The sequence below is a fragment of the Acomys minous genome, assembly GCF_964271855.1.
Source record: "Acomys minous genome assembly, chromosome: 4".
In the NCBI taxonomy this organism is placed as follows: Eukaryota; Metazoa; Chordata; class Mammalia; order Rodentia; family Muridae; genus Acomys; species Acomys minous.
In genome coordinates this window covers 9,711,379-9,724,809 of record NC_140486.1, presented here as the reverse complement: position 1 = coordinate 9,724,809, position 13,431 = coordinate 9,711,379, and positions in this window count along the sequence as shown.

The window sequence follows — 13,431 nt, the reverse complement described above, 5'->3', positions numbered from 1 at the left end:
TTCCATCTTACACCCATCAGAATGGCTAAGATCAAAAACTCAAATGACACCACATGTTGGCAAGGATGTGGAGAGAGAGGAACACTCCTTCATTGCTGGTGGGAATGCAAACTAGTTCAACCACTTTGGAAAGCTATCTGGCACTTTCTCAGAAAAATGGGAATAGGGCTTCCTCAAGACCCAGCTATACCACCCCTTGGAATATACCCAGAAGATGCCCCAGCACACAACAGGGACATATGCTCAACGATGTTCATAGCAGCCTTATTCATAATAGCAAGATCATGGAAACAGCCTAAGTGTCCCTCAGTAGAAGAATGGACTAAGAAACTGTGGTACATTTACACTATGGAGTACTACTCAGCTATTAAAAACAAGGAATTCCCGAAATTTGTGGACAAATGGATTGATCTAGAAATTATCATAATGAGTGAGTTCACGCAGAAGCAAAAAGAGACAAATGGTATATACTCACTTATATCAAAACACTAGTCCAAGGGATATGTACCATGAAAAACTTTACTTACCAGGAAAGTGGGTCAGAGGAGAGGACATCCTATTGAGACGTTAGGTGAGTATAGCATGGAAGAATGGGGAAATAGTAGGACCCACAGGGTCCTGGAAACCTACAAGAAGAACTTTATGACAGGCAGATCTGGGTCCTGGGGTCCTCTTCAAACTAAGGCACCAGCCAAGGAGAATATAGGCAGTAAACTTTGAACCCCTACCAAGACCTAGCTGACGAACATGATATTCTCTACCGTTGAGTGGAGAGTGAGATCTGACTCTCACACGAACTCTGGTGCCCCTTTTCTGACCACGTCCCCTGGATGGGGAGGCCTGGCAGCACTCAGAGGAAGGATAGCATGTGACCAAGAAGAGACTCGATATTCTAAGAGCATATATAGGGGGAGGAGGTCTCCCTCAATCACAGACATAGGGGAGGGGAGAAGGGGGGAAGTGGGAGGGAGGGAAGAATGGGAGGAAACAGGGGAAGGGGTAACAATCGAGATGTAATACGAATAAATTAAAAAATAAAAAAATAAAATCAGCAAAAATAAGGATTGGCATGATAGATGAGAGAAAAGAGCAAATACAGTGCACCGACCAATCTGATCCAACAACGAACTCCGATCTGATCTTTCATGCACATCTTTTACCTTTTCAATGCTAGCCTTGATTTTTTTTCTGTAGATCTTCCTCCATCACCCAAGAACAACAGATTACATGAACAAGGGCACAGGTACCACTGAACTCCATGGTGATAAACTCTAGCATATTTGGATTCAGGAAGGTCATGCTGACCTACAAATTAAGGCTCTGCTGTTGAGCTATACTGGCCTGCGAGGTGGAGGACCAAGCAGAGGTAGGACTCAGGAGAGCTTGTGAAAACCTAATTGGAGTGCAAGTGTGGGAAAGCTAGAAGACATGAACCCAAACGATGGACCCAACTGTTAAGGGTGCCTCTAAAGAAGGGCTCAGGGGAATGCAGAGATGAATGTGTTTTATGGGAGAGAATGCTTGCTTTATAAAGGAGCCTGTCTTACAAAAGACGGAAAAGATGAAGGAAAGTTGAACGTTATAAGGACCTGTCCATCAGGGAAGGCATTTACTATGTCACATTGATCCTGTTAGTAAATTGCAAACAGGTAAAGCTAAGAGCCACACAAGACAGAGGACCCCTTCCTTTAAGGGTGACAACATCAGTGGTATGTTTAGTTAGCCCATCCATGATATTTAGGAAGGATGCTGGGGGGGTCTCCTCTGCTCCCCAAATTTCTTGAGACAGCATGGAGTAATTTAAGGATTTAGGATTGGTTCTCTTTAGCCATTCTAAGGTGTGCAGCAAGCAGTGCTTTTGTCTGTTTCTCACAGAGGGAAATTACAATTCTCCCCAGGGTAGTTCACGAGGACTATCTGCCCACCAGTAGTGTAAATATCTCCTCCCTGTCTCTACCAGTGCTAGTAAATTTTCTGCTCAAATTATCTTGTACATTTTATCCCAAAACAATTCCATGGCCTATAAAATTGCAGTATTTTCTGTGACTGTTAAGGAGTGGTTAAGAATTAGCATAATATTATTCCAAGCCAAAGCATAGGATTTGGCTAATCCCTGGACACAGCTATATGTTTATCGGGATCTTCTGAGAATTTATCCAGATCAGTTTTAATTTGCCTTAAGTCTTAGGCAGAAAGGCTGCGTGGATGCAATTGTATCTTCCTTCAGGCCTCAGACACTTCCAGGAATCTGTGGCTTTGATTATCCTGGATACTAAACAGGAAGGAGGGATTTAGGCTCCTTCTCTCTAGGTGGAGACTTCTTCTTTACTGCTGAACAAATTCCCTCCCATCCCGAGGGGGTTTATTTAAAGGCTTTTAAGACTGAACCACAATCATGGTTAGGATTTGTGAATCCTTACGTCACGTTTGACATAAATCAAGTTTATCTCTCAAAACAAAGAAAGCTTGTACATAAGGCACCTCAGATCACTTTCCCTCCTCCAGACAAAACAAAACTAAATGCAATGTAGTATGACTGATCCTTCCCTCTAGGCGCCGCTTTTCTTCATCTCACAGTTAGTATTCTGGCGAAGCTGGAGGGCAGAAAAACAACTTCCAGTTTTTCTTCAGTGTCTGTGGGTCACACTGGTCTTATTTCCTGAGGACACACCCCACTGGAGAAGAAGCAGGAGTGGCTTTGACTTTGAGTTGCCCTTCTGTAAAAAATAAAAAGAGAAAAAGTGGGACTTACTCCCTTTCTTTTTCTTTTTCTTTTAAGATTTATTTATTAATTTAATGTATATGAGTGTTCTGTTTTAATGCACACCAGAAGAGGGCACCAGGTTCCATTACAGATGGTTGTGAACCACCGTGTGAGTGCTGGGAATTGAACTCAGGACCTCTGGAAGAGCAGGCAGTGCTCTTAACTGCTGAGCTATCGCTCCAGTCCCCCTTACTCCCTTTCTAAGTCAAATTATTCCCTCAACTTCTGCTCTGCAAGAACCATGAGAGGTATTCTTTCTGGGTCCTGGCCAACCGTGGGAAGCATCATTTCATTACCAGAGTGCTGCCTGAGGTTGAAACCTCTGGACTCTATGCCTGGACTTTCTAATTCCATCTGACATGATCAGCCTTTAAAATTTCTCAGCCCAGAAGTAGAGTCTTTGGAGGAAGGGCTTGTAGGGTGGCTCCTGAGAGTTGCCCCAGAAGTGGGGGACAGATGACTAGAGAGGTGGAGGGTAAATTAGCCTAAGACCTGAAAAAACAATGAGGATGAGCACTGGGTGGAAAAATAAAACCTACTCACAGAAGCTGCTCAGGGAGCAGCTCAGGGGTCTGGCTTATCAGGCAAAATCATCTTAGTATATAATAGAGGGACCCAGGCTAAGGCGTATGCTCCCCACTGATAATATAATATGTGTTTAATAAATAAACCGCCTCTGCCTTAGGTGTGAGTGTGGATATGACAATTCTCCCATGTGCTTCCCATTGTCTCAGGGTTAAAATTTTCCTATGGGTGAGGGCCTGTGAGATACCCCATTTTCCATTGCTCTTTGGGCACTCCAGAAAGCTAAGCTGTGCCTGTCTAAGAATGTTTTAATAATCCAATATCTTAAATTCCTATCTGTTGTTGAAAAGGGGAAGGAGAGAAATCTGCCCATGCCAAGAGTCCAGTTTCATGACGGAGCAAATTATCGGCACTTAGATCACAGAGACAATTCATTTGAACTCATCTGGGCCACCTAGGAGAGGGAATGCCTGGGGAAATCTCATAGGTAGTTTCCACATCTCAAAGGGAGTGGTTCAAAGAAAATGGCAACTTTTGATTAGTTGTCCAAGCTGCTGGGGTTTGAATTTGGCCAAGAGACCACAAGGAATGCAGTAAAGAGTAGCACTAGTCAGGACCTTTCAGGTGCCTCGTGACCTCCTTCAGTCCCTGTAACCCAGAAATCTGTCAGAACAGACAGGGTGCAGGCAACTGGCCCACACTGCTGCTCCTCCCAAAGAGGAGGCCTGCAGAGTGATATGAGCTGGTCATGTGGAGCCTTACATCTGAGTCATGTGGGTGCCTCTCATGCTAAGTGCTCTGAGATGACAGACAAATGCCTGTGGTATGTAAGAGGTGCAGTTTTGTGTAACGGTGTGAGAAGACGAGGCTGGTTAATACGCATACTCACGATGGTGTTCTGTGCAATCCCAGGTGAGTCCCCCAATGCTAACATCTGCAACCCTGAGACCATGAACTGTGGACTATGAGAAACAACATCGATGGACCTGAGACATTTAGTAGAGAGAAATTGAGAACTTCTGAAGCAGGAGGGATTCCAAGACCAGTTACCAACGAAACAGTAAGGGCTGTGTGCATCATCATCAACAAAAACAACAACAACAAAACAGTGGGGTGAGGGTTAATATTGTGGCTTGTCTCCTCCTAGTGCCCAAGGCTACTGATAAATTAATACAGCAGAGGGATGTTCATCCGTGGCGCATCTGTTACCAATGTCATGAGTGTTACCAGATGACTGGGGTCTGCAGATGGTTGGGGTCTTGCTCCAACTGGCTTCTAACTGGCCATATTCCCTCTGTCTTCTGACTCACTATGACTCTTGGCTAATCCAGTCTTCTGGGTTTTTTGTTTGTTTGTTTGCTTTCTGTTTTTTTTGTTTTGTTTTTTTTTGCTTTTGTTGTTTTACCAGAATGTTATTCAAATACTGTATTGCATTTATTTTTGCAATTTATGAGGTAGGGTCATGGCATTACCATGACTGTGTAGATAAGTACAGTTTGGCAGTCAAATGTTACACACAGAGTAAAAAATAGTCCTGAGAATTAAAATATTTTCTTATGAAGAGTTTTAGTAACCAGGCACATTGTATAAGGTCAGAGTTCCATAAGTGGCAAACTAGATCTGGGTTGAAAGATGATCTGTTGGAGTCATTGCTCTGGGCTTTTTGGTTTTGCTGGGTTTTTAAAAGAGGAATTATTATTATTATTATTATTATTATTATTATTATTATTATTATTATTATTAAGAAAGGGTTTCTCTGTATAGCTTTGGCTGTTCTGGACTCACATTGTAGACCAGGCTGGCCTGGAACTCACAGTGATCTGCCTGTCTCTACCTCCCGAGTGCTGGGATTAAAGGCATGCACCACCACGCCCAGCCCTTGAGAGGAATTATTATAGCTCATATTTGAGGTGATGCAATCATTCAATGGTGGGGAAGTTTATTACTCATGATTCTTCTGAAGGAATGGAATTGATGAATGAATAAGAAAGAGAGAGAGAGAGAGAGAGAGAGAGAGAGAGAGAGAGAGAGAGAGAGAGCATGTGTGTGTGTGTGTGTGTGTGTGTGTGTGTGTGTGTGTGTGTGTGTGTGTGCATATAGGGATAGGTTTCTTAGAGTGGCTTACAGGCTGCAGTTGGGATAGTCCAATTGCTGCCTCCCATAGGAAAGGCCGAGAATCTGATTAGCTGCTCAATTCATAAGACTGGATGTCTCAGCAGTCTCAGTCTGGTGCTGGAGTCCCAGGTGATTCCTAGAGACCAGCTGGTCTTCAGTTTACATTAGAATCCTGGAGAGGGAGGTCACAATACCAGTGGAGGAATGCCTCATGTACAGGATAGATGAATTTGCCAATGAGAAGAAGGGCAAGCAAGCAAACCACAAAAGCTGCCTTCTTCCATGACCCTGTAAGCATTTGCCACCAGAAGATGACCCACGGGTACTGAGTGCTGCTTTTGTCATGGTGCCTTCAAGATTCCCTTCATCTCTGTGTTGGCCACACTGCCAAGTGGGCTGTCCATAGGAGACAGTCCTGGGATGTCAATGAAGAGTGAGGCCAGGTCAGATCTTCTAAAATAAACTAACAATAAAACTCAGGTTTGCTGAGTGTTGCTGTCTTGGAATATTGGTTCTCAGAGGAAAAGTCTACAGATAACTTAGGAAAATTAGAAATATAGATTTTTAAAAATGAGATTTCTAAACTTTTAGGTTTTGGTAGAATCTTGAAAACCAAAAGAAACAGAAACAATATTTTAACCCCAAAGAAAATAATGATTGTGATCAAGAAACAGTTTGCTGCATCTGAAGGACAAGGCTTATGGCAGTGGCTCTCAAGCTATGAGTAGTGACTCCTTGGCAAACCGCTAGCTCCAAAATTAAAAAATTACATTATGATTTACAACAGTAGCAAAATTCCAGTTACAAAGTAGCAATGGAAATAATCTTATGCTAGGGGGTCCCCACCACATGAGGAACTGTATTAAAGGATCAGAGAATTAGGAAGATTGAGAACCACTGGGCCACGGGCTTGTGCTGAGTCTTAGCACTCAGTCTGTCCATAAACCTTGAAACTCCTAAGCTGTACTACTTTGAGTGAAAAATAAAGATAATTGGAGATACAAGTAAATGTGTCATATGTTTTCATAGTGTGGATCATCATCAAAATGCATCATCAATTTGTCAATAGCTTCAAAAGAGCTCAGCTGAGAAGCCTTAAAGGAACGCAGGACCACTTACAATCAAGCACCGTATAACACTTGGCTGCTGATGCCACCACCAGGACCCACATGACACACCAGTACCCTTTTGCTGATAGTACCACACCATGGATGACATGAATGAGTACAGCAACGTAGAGAAATTTGCAGAGGGATTCCACCATGATCAACATGAGCAAATAGCAGGAGGATGACAGTAAAGTGTTTATTGGAAGCTTGAGCTGGGACATATGTTATAAAGATTTGGCTGAATGTTTGTTTTGATTCGGAGAAGTTATATACTGCACAATTAAAGCAGATCTAGGAATTGGGAGATTGAAAGGATGTTCATTTGAGCTTTTCAAAGTTGCTGCATCTGATGATAAAGATTTTGGAAATGAAAAAACAGAAGCTGCATCGTAAGTTGCTTGACATCCCCCAAATCCTCAAGGACTTTAAAAGAAAATGAACGTCTGACAGAAGGGGACCTCCTCCCCCACCATATGACCACAGCCTAGCAGGTCTCATCAGGATAGCCTGCTTCCCTGCCTCTAAGTGTTGCCAGGCCTCCCTACCAAGAGGAAGCGGTCAATTAGGGGGCACCAGAGCTCATGTACAAGGCAGTCCTCACTCTCCCTACAACCATGGAGAATGAGCTGTCCACTGCCCAGATCTGAATAGGGGGGTCTAGTCTAGGGGAGGAGAATAAAGGAAAAGAGGGAGGGATGGTGGAACGGGAAGATACAAGTGAGGGGATAACAATCGGAATAAACTATTTTTTTAAAAGGGAATGGATGCTCTTTTGGGGAGGGGATGGTTTGAATCCAGATAGTTCTATTTTAGAAAGGTTGGAAAATTACAATGGATAAAAAAATGAAAGAAGGGGATTCTGATTAATAATATACACAGGTTAACAGCGAGGAAAGAAACCTTTAAGAGAGAGGCATCAAATAGTTTCCAGGAAGTACAGATCAGAGTTGCACAACCGAAGGCGTATACAGGAAGCAATAACAACAACAGAGAAGAGGAAGAGATGCTACACCTGCTGGAAGTTGACACTAGGGGGCATAGATGATGTTGGGGCCAAAACTGAAGCCAAGGATTTAGCAACTGCCAGGATCAAGGGCGCAGGAATTGTAACAGTGCTGCTGGTGGTGATCAAAGTGATATCGGCAGGTGTCTCATTATCCTCGGCATAACTGTGGGGCTACAGCTAGGGCTAGGGCTATGGAGGCTATAGCGATCAACAGGGCATGGGCAGCAAGGATTCCTGAGGGTGTGAAAATGATTAGCAGCCACAGTAAAAGAGGACACTGGGAGAAAGTAGGAGATGGAAAGAAATTATCTTACAGGGCAACACTGATGGTGGTTTTATCTTCTGTTGCTGTGAGACAATTCTTCTGTAAAAGTCTTTCTAGTGTATATAACACAATTGTGTCCAGCTGTACACAGGCACAAATTTGTTTCCTTGTCTTTATTTTGTTTTTTGCTATGGATGTTATGACTGAGTGTAAATCTGTATTTATACGAACTTTATGGGAATGGTTTTATGCTAAATATCAAATAAATGTTTTCTTACAAGGAAAAACAATGTAGAAAGAGAAGAAAACTTAAACTGTACTTTTTGTTCTTCTTTTGTTGGTCAAAATGCATACTTTAATTTTTATAGGCTGCCTCTAATGCATCATTTTATGCTCAACTGAATAAAAATTTAAATATAAGAGATGATTTCTACGTTTTTTCTTTCTCAACCAACATAATATGCAAGCTGAATATGACACACAATAGTGTAACCTCACCTTCTTACCTGTCCCCATCCCTTTGTGATCATCATTGTCCTTGGGTGACTGCTGTTCAGGCTCCTTTGAGAAGGTGCCCTGTTCGTGCCACTGAACGTTATTCTCTGGGGTCCTTTACTTGACCTTTTTGATGTCTCAGATATCAATCACGACAACAACCTTCTCCCTTTGTTCCACCCCTGTAACTAACTAGACATTGTTCCAAAGCTTTCCTGCTGGCCTTGTCTCCATAGCTCATGGAAAGGGTGTCTGAATGTGTGAGACAGCTCAGCTAAGGGGAACTGCACTCCTTGTCCAAAACGATTGTTAAGAATGAAATGGAAGGAGAAAGAATAGATGATTCCATGGTTCAAGTTTAGGAGAAGTAGCACAGGACAATGCCAGACAGCGGAATGAATAACGTCAAACCACCACGGCCAATGAAGTTTAATCAAAATCATGACTAAATCAAGCAGAGTTTGGCACTTTGACTACTATCAATGCTGGGTCTAAGCTAAGAAGGGTTCTATTTGAGTGACGGTAAATTAGTTTTAATGATTCCTTGGGTGGTGTTTGATGTTGTGTTTGCACCATACTCTTGGTTGGGAACAAACCATGCCTTTAGGTTAATGTCCTTATTTTTTTTTCTTTCTACCTCTGGATCCCAGTCAAGTTTCACTCTTGTGTACTCTGTATTCACACCGATGCATTCTGTCAATTTTTCCTGGTCTCAGTCTACTTCTCAAAAAAAGAGTGGCAGAAATGTGCAGAGTGGGAAATAGGTAAATAAGAATTGTATTTGTAAGGTTGGGGTGAGAACAGTCAAGGTCCCCCATGTCAGGTCTCAAATACACAGAAGAGATGTGATTATGGAGAAATTTGCACCTTTGTTATTAGGAAAATTGAGGTTGCCTCTGTGGGTTCTTTGCTTAATAGAAATGGACTCAGAAGGAAACTTGAGAGCATTTTTTATTCTCATTAAAGAGAAAAACAACAGAGCAAGCTAGCCCTAAAATCTTGGAAGAGAGGAAGACATCCTCTTTTGTAAGTAGTCACGTGGCAGACAAGCAGCACATGGGAAAGGTGGAGTAGGAAGGTGGAGTAGGAGGGGCTTCAGAGAAAGAATGAGAGAGCACAAAGTCTTAGGGACAGCATGTCAGGGGTGTGTTAGGACAAAGGAAAGGAAAAAGGAGGATCAGAGGTTCTGGGTTCAGACCCAAAAAAGTGAACACAGACTGCTTTGTTATGAGATGGGAACTCAGTAGGTGACCATACCATGAGTGGAGGTCGGGGAAAGAAAAAACACATTATCTCATGAAGAAAATAATTACCAATAATGCTGCTATGAACATAGTTGAGCAAATGTACTTATGTACTTGTTGTATGGTAGAGCATCTTTTGGGTATTGGCCCAGAAATGGTTTAGCTGGGTCTTGAGGTCGAGCTGTTGCCAATTTTCTGAGAAAGTGTCAGATTGATTTCCAAACTGGTTGTACAAGTTTACACTCCCACAAGCAATGGAGGAGTGTTCCTCTTCCTCCAAGTCCTCGCCAGCATGTGCTGTCACTTGAATTTTTGATCTTAGCCATTCTGATAGATGTAAGATGGAATTTCAGAGTCATTTTGATTTGCATTTCCTTGATGACTAAGGATGTTGAGCATTTCTTTCGTTGCTTACTGGCCATTTGATATTCTTCTGTTGAGAATTCTCTGTTTAGCTCTGTACCTCATTTCTTATCAATTTATTTGGTCTGTTGGTGTTTAATTTCTTGAATTCTTTATATATTTTGAGTATTAGCCCTTTGTCAGATGTAGGGTTGGTGAAGATCTTTTCAAGTCTGTAGCCTGTCCTTTTGTCCTGTTGACAGTGTCCTTTGCCTTACAGAAGCGTTTCAGTTTCATGAGGTTCCATTTATTAATTGTTAATCTTCGAGTCTGAGCTGTTAGCGTTCTGTTCAGGAAGTTGTCTCCTGTGCCAATGAGCTCAAGACCCTTCCCCATTTTTCTTCTAATAGATTTAGTGTTTCTAATTTTATGTTAAGGTCCTTGATCCATTTGGACTTGAGGATTGTGCGGGGTGATACATTATGGATCTATCTGCATTTTTCTACATGTAGACATCTAGCTATACCAGTGCCATTTGTTGAAGACGCTGTCTTTTTTCCACTATATGGCTTTGGCTTCTTTGTCAAGTGTCCATAGGGTGTGAGTTTCTTTCTCGGACTCTGATTTGATTCCTTTAATCCACCAGTCTGTTTCTATGCCAGTACCATGCAGTTTTTGTTATTGGTGCTCTGTAGTACAGCTTGAGATAACGGATGGAGATACCCCCAGAAGATTCTTTATTATACAAGATTGCTTTAGCTATCTTACATTTTTTTCCATCTGTTATTGTTAGTGTAATGCTATGGCCTGATAACTGTTTATTATTAGGCTTGTAACTATTATGGTGGTATTATTTAGCCTGCTTTCACAATCAATAAAGACATATGATATATTTTAGAATAGCTTTATCACCTGGGAGCATGGCAGACATTAACTCCTAAGCTACCTTCCATTATACCCCAGCTTTTGTCCCATGCCATCTGCTTTTAATAATTTCTGTTTGAGCTACCTCCCATCTACAGTCTCAAAATGCATGTTGAAGTTGTTCGTCTGGGCCGTTTCTTTCATGTGAACTTCAGAGGTCCTCCTTTAGGTCCACATGGCTGGCTCCTGTCCCATGGCAACCCTCCTCCTTCCTCCTGCGGTATATGATTGCTTTCCTTCCCAAGATCCTTTCTGTCCCCAAAAGCCCATGAACCTTCCCTATGCCTACCTTTTCCAGCCCTGCCCACATATAGGCTTTCTCTATTAGCCAAACAGGGAAGCAAGGTTAAACAGCAGTAAAGTGGTAAGGGACAGCCTGCAATGAGAATCTTGGGGTGGGGGTGGGGGTGGGGCAAGCAATTAACAAATGCCAAGCACCAGACCATACCCCAACAACAATCTACAGACCTAAAGAAGCTAAGTAGCAGGGCGGACTCTAGGGAGGGTGCTTAATTCTCCTTCAGAAGGGCAAACAGGGTAGATATTTGAAGTGGTTAAGGAGAGGGAACAGGATAGGTGCCTACCATGGATGTCCTCTGAAAGACTCCACCCAGCAAGGGAGAGAAGCAGAAGCTCAGTCTCACAGCCAAACTTTGGGCATAGTGCAGGAAGCCTTATGGAAGTGTGTGTGTGTGTGTGTGTGTGTGTGTGTGTGTGTGTGTGTGTGTGTGTGTGAGTAGTAGTAGTAGTAGTAGTAGTAGTAGTAGTAGTAGTAGTAGTAGTAGAATGACCTGGAGGGGACAGGAGCTCCACAAGAAGACCAAGAGAGCCAACAAATCTGGGCCCAGGGAGGGGGGTGGGGGTGGGGATGGGTTATGGAGACTGATGTACCAACCAAAAACCATGCATGGACTGGACCTAGGGCCCAAGCTCAGATGTAGCTGCTAGGCAACTAAATCATTATGTAGCTTCCCTAGCAAGGGGAGCAGGATCTATCTCTGCCCTGGACTCTGTTGCCTGCTCTTTGATCACTTCACCCTGTTAGGGTGGCCTTGCCACAAAGGAAGAGGATGGAGGTAGTCTTGAGGAGAGTTGACAGGCTGGGGTCAGTTGGTAGGGGAGGAGGTCTCTCCCTTTCTGAGGATGAAGATAGAAAGGGAGAAAGGGGAGGAAGGGAAGGACAGAGAGGAGATGAGAGAGGGGGCAGCAATCAGGGTGTAAAGTGGATAAATTAAGAAAAAATAAATTGAAAAAAAAAACCCAGAAAATAATTCTATTCTGTCTCCTTAAGATGGCAGCTGTAGTGTGGGGCAGTCTCTTGCTTAGGTGATTGACAGGCCCATCAGGATTAATTCACAAAGAAGGAAAAAACAATATATAATATTCTAGTATTGGAGCAAATCCAAATGCCATTTCTCCACCCAGAGTCCGAGATGTATTTCATTAGGTTGCGGTCCACGCTCAAGGGCCTTTAAGGCTCCTGCAACTTTGGCCATCAAATGTTATTGTCTTCCTTCATTTCTCTCCCTCCCTCCCTGCCTTCCTCTCTCACTCCTTCTCTCTCTTTTCTTTCCTTCTTTCTTTCTGTTCTTTGTGCTACAAAATTTCTTTCATGAGGTATTTGAAGAAAAAAAAAAAAACAGAATCAAATAGAAGGATCCAGAGGGTCCTAGAAACCTACAAGTAGAACATTATGATGGGCAGATCTGGGCCCAGGGGTCCTGCTCAAACTATGGCACCAGCCAAGGACAATATATGCAGTAAACTTCGAACCCCTACCCAGATCTAGCCAATGGACAGGACATTCTCCACAGTTGAGTGGAGAGTGGGGGCTGACTTTCATACGAACTCAGGTGCCCCATATTTGACTATGTCCCCTGGATGGGGAGGCCTGGTGACACTGAGAGGAAGGATAGCAGGCTACCAAGAAGAGACTTGATACCCTATGAGCATATACAGGGGGAGGAGGTCCCCTTCAGTCACAGTCATAGGGGAGGGGAGTAAGGGGAAAATGAGAGGGAGGGAGTAATGGGAGAATACAAGGGATGGGATAACAATTGAGATGTACTATGAATAAATTAATATATATTTTTAATATAGACATTATAATTATTAAGTAAAGAAATAAGCACTAAGCACTACCTTAAGTATTAAAATACAAGTATTTGTCTCAACACCTTAGTAGCCATCTGAAAACAACTATATGAAGAAAAGGGATTGTTGGGTTCTTAAAATAACAATGACTTTCCAACATCTGCAAGTGTGCATGTCTTGGGAACAGTACAATTTCTCAAACGTTCAGCACTTTAATGTTTGTTTTGATCTGTGTGGGAATGGGCAGGGGCCTCAAAACAGCTGTTCAGAGAAGGTCCTTGCTGGAGGCCAGGGTTTAAAACAGACTTCTAGTTCCTGTTTCCTTGTTATCTCCTAATAGAGCAAGGTTGCCTAGAGACTGTGACCATGGCTGAAACTGAGAGGAGGAACCCGAACACTCGGCTGCGACAGTGAGACTCATCAACCCACTCTCTCCTTCACCTCATCCTTGTTTCTGTGTTAGTCTTTCAAAGAGCCTTAGAGCAGCAGCTCGGGGGTAACCAGGTCCCCTCCTGGAACCCACAGATGCTCTGCTCTCTCTTTCTTTC